We start from the raw sequence: 3,997 nt of genomic DNA, 5'->3' as shown, positions 1-3,997 counted from the left end.
CATTATGGTCATCTTAAATACACCTGACACATTTTTCATTGTACTACAATAATAAACTCTATAATTTATGTCCACCTTTTGAACACAAAGTTGGCAAATTTGATAGTTTTTAGATCGATTTGTGGGAAGAGAGTATGTGAGATTAAGAGGGTGCTTGTGACGTATATTTTTTAGAATCAAGGGTAAGGGAACACATTGCACGTGTACCATGAATGAGCATGTGACATAGAAGTAAGACATGGACTTGCCTTGTTTCCCACAAGAATCACAATGGAAGGACAATGATCTCCGAAGGAGAGTCAAAGGGTGATTATGACTTTTGGGTTCTATGGCAAGTGGTAGAGAAGCAGATTTTGATTCAAGGTTAGGTCAAGGTTGCATTGAGAACAATGAAGCTAAAACCCCTCTAGTATGCATTGTAGCCATCAAATTTGGTTTGGTGCTTGAAATGTGGAATGGTGAGAGTAGGGAAGGTTTGAGACTTCAGATGAGATACAAAATTCTCATTTAATCTTATTCCCAAATATAATTTAAATACAAAATTTTCAAACGAATTATTACAAATTTTTAAAATTTTTAAATAAAAAATAAAAAATAATTCAACTTATTCAAATCCCCTAACAAAAATAATATTATAAAACTATATTCTTACAATAATTTTAACTTTATTCAACTTTTTCTCTCTCATTTTTCAAAATCTAAAAAATACTCAACTCAAATTATTTCACTACTATGCACAAACTATCTTATTATTATTCAGAAAATTCTCATCTTATTTCACTCTCTAAACCTCCCCTAAGAGTATGTTCAGGGTGCAATGGGTGCTGCGTCTGGCAAGGTTATTTAGCACATGATTTGTGAAGGACAAAGGGATGGTCTTTGCAACTATAATTAGAACCTGAAAATAGTTCCTAGTACCCATCACAAAAATATTTTTCACCATTAGTTTTTAGAGAAATAATATTTATAGTTGTAAAGTGCGCAAGTGTCGCACAATCTTTTTAAAAAGGTAAGTAAAGTAAATAGGGACTCACATAAAAAACTAATTTTTTAACAATGAATCCCACTCTTTTTCAAAACGATTGTACGGCGCTTCCGCACTCTACGACTGTATGTAGCATTACTTTATTTTTTAACTCTTCACTGAAGACCAAAGGATGCTCTTGGCTGAAAAAGTTCTTGTCTATTCTCTCTTTCCTACAAAACAAGTCTCTTTCCAATAAAAAGTTTTTAATCACTTCAATTCACAGAACACGGCCTTCAAACTTCCCCTGCATTAAAATGGAACAGAAAGGGCTCAAGCGGAGTCTCCCATTTTAGTGAACCGGGTTGGAAGAGAAATGACTAATGATGATGATGTGAAGAAAAGGTTAAACAAAGAAAAAAATAAATCACCATTCAAGCAAAATATATAGGCTAGGAGCCTCCTACTATCTTGTAGAAAAACAATTAAAAAAATACAGAAAAATTACATAACTAGAAATCAATTCTCATAGCAAATCTATCCTGATTTTGGTTGAGGGGCACTAGGACAGTGCCTCTCTTGCTCTTCTTGTTCTCTGTTTTCTTTTTGCTGGTTATGTTTTTCCTTTTTGGGTAAATAAGAGACGTTGGGCCAAATGTTATTCACTTTTGAAGCTTTTAATGGCAGAAACTAAGTTTTCTATGTGGTTTTCTTGACAAATTCCAAGCAATTTGACATGGGTCATGCCCATTCCTGCGTATGATTTGGCATTTGTGGTGGCTGTTGAAGCAAAGAAACTCATGATGAACCACTACAACTCCATCCTGTCTTTATTAGAAAAATGTAAAACCATGACTGAGTTGAAACAACTTCATGGGCTCATGATCGCTACATCAATTATAAGATATGTGATACCCTTGAGTAGGCTTATTGATTTTTGTGCAAATTCCAAAGCTGGAGACCTCGATTATGTAGAGTCGGTTTTTAGCCAAATTGAAATGCCTAGTGCATACATTTGGAACTCCATGATCAAAGTTTACTCTAACAGCAACAACCCAAATGAGGATGTGCATATGTATGGAGAAATGCAATGAAGAGGTTACTTGCCATACCATTTTATGTTCCATTTTGTGCTCAAAGCATGCTCAATAGTTATGAATCCATAGCATGGGAAATGCATTCATTGTCGAATTTTGAAAACTGGGTTTGAATTGAATGTATATGCGTCCTGTGGTTTACTAAATATGTATGTATCCTGTGTAGATATCGTAGCAGGATTGTCTGATGTTATTCCTAAGTGGAACATGGTGGCTTGGACTAGTTTGATTTTTGGTATGTTAATATTGGTTGGCCAAGGAAGGCAATAGAAGTGTATAAGGACATGGAGTTTAGGGGTGTAGAGCCGGATGAAATAACCTTGGTTAATGTATTAGTTGCATTCTCCCATAGTAGAGATATAGATTCTAGAAAATAAATTCACAGTCGCGTTTGCCAACTGGGATTTCATCCCTTTGAATTAGACTCGAATTTCAACATGATACTTGCAATTGCCATTATAAATATGTATGCAAAATGTGGTAGCTTGGGATATGCAAGGAAGCTGTTCAGCAAAATGCCACAAATATAGCTTGGTTGCATGGAATTTCATGGTTGGTGCTTATAATCAATATGACAAGGTTGAGGAGGCACTAGGTCTATTTTGTGACATGATGATTGCTGGGTTTGAGCCGAACATAGCAACCTTTTCGAGCATCATAGGTATGTGCTCATTTGGGGGCTTTGACATTGGGACAAAATATTCATTTATTTGGATTGAAGACCAACATCATCAAGAATGTTGTTGTTGGAACTGCCCTGGTAGACATGTATGCCAAAGTTGGAGATGCAAGAAGTTCGCATAAGATTTTTTTTTTTTGCAAAAGAAAGACGCGATTGCATGGACGGGCATGATAATTGGTTTAGCCATGCAAGATCATGCAGAGGAAGCTCTAAATACTTTCAAGAGAATGCATGAGAATCCTAATGTAATCCCTGACGAGATCACATACATTGGGGTTCTATATGCTTATAGCCATTTTGGGTTGGTAGAAGAAGGTCAGAGATACTTCACTTCAATGGTAGATGACTACAACATAGAGCCAACAATAGAGCACTATGGTTGCATGGTTGATCTCTTGAGCTGAGCAGGCCACTTTGAAGAGGCAGAGAGGGTAGTGAAGAAAATGCCAACCCAACCAAATATTGCCAAATGGGATGCTCTTTTAAATGGTTGTGAGATTTAGGGAAATGTGAATCTAGTTGATCAATTGACGTATCACAGAGTTGGAACCTCAGGGTAGCAGAGTTTATGTTCTGCTTTCCAATATATATGCTAGGGTTGGTAAATGGCAAGAAGCAAAGCTGGCTAGAGAGTTGATGGCACATAGAAGGATTGCAACAACTCGGGGGCACAATGCAATTAAATTGAGATTGTTGAACTCATAATTATTTTTGCAATTTTACTTCAAAAGGATTTTGGGTTATTTTTGTTCAATTCTGCTCCTTTCCTTTCCAACGAATTTAGAAAATCTATTCATGAAGATTGACAAAACTTTAAATTATCCAAGCAACTGTAATTATAACAATCCATTGCAAAATATTCTACTTTTATTTAACAAATCCCAAGTCTGTCAATAAGCAAATTGACAACAAATCTATTCCTTGCAATTATCATATACTAAGTCAATGATTGATTTTATTGACAATAAAAAATTTTGGCAGACTTTGAAGGGTTTTTGTATGAAGTTGAAGTCATTCCACTGAGATGTATTTGAGTTTGAACGTAGAAAATGAACACTTGCCAATTGTTGGCAACAAGTGGAAAAGATTCTAGCTCTGAAATCAAACTTTAATAGATTTGACAACACGTAAAAGTGGTTTGTGAGGTATGAACAACAATCTAAAATATAATTTTTTTGGGATGGATAAAAGAAAAATAAAAACAAGAGATTATTTTTTAAACAGCTCCAAAAAAAATCATGTTCAACACAAAAG

The 3,997-nt window shown here is 35.2% G+C and overlaps 1 pseudogene; it reads left to right on the top strand.

Annotated features, from left to right (window-relative positions):
* The first annotated feature begins 1,764 nt into the window (after positions 1 to 1,764).
* On the top strand, positions 1,765 to 3,448 carry LOC122279151 (annotated as a pseudogene).
* Positions 3,449 to 3,997: the final 549 nt, after the last annotated feature.

This window comes from Carya illinoinensis, chromosome 10 (assembly GCF_018687715.1).
Source record: "Carya illinoinensis cultivar Pawnee chromosome 10, C.illinoinensisPawnee_v1, whole genome shotgun sequence".
NCBI classification, from domain to species: domain Eukaryota; kingdom Viridiplantae; phylum Streptophyta; class Magnoliopsida; order Fagales; family Juglandaceae; genus Carya; species Carya illinoinensis.
The sequence above is the reverse complement of the archived record's forward strand: the minus strand, read 5'-3'. Positions and strand labels throughout refer to the sequence as shown.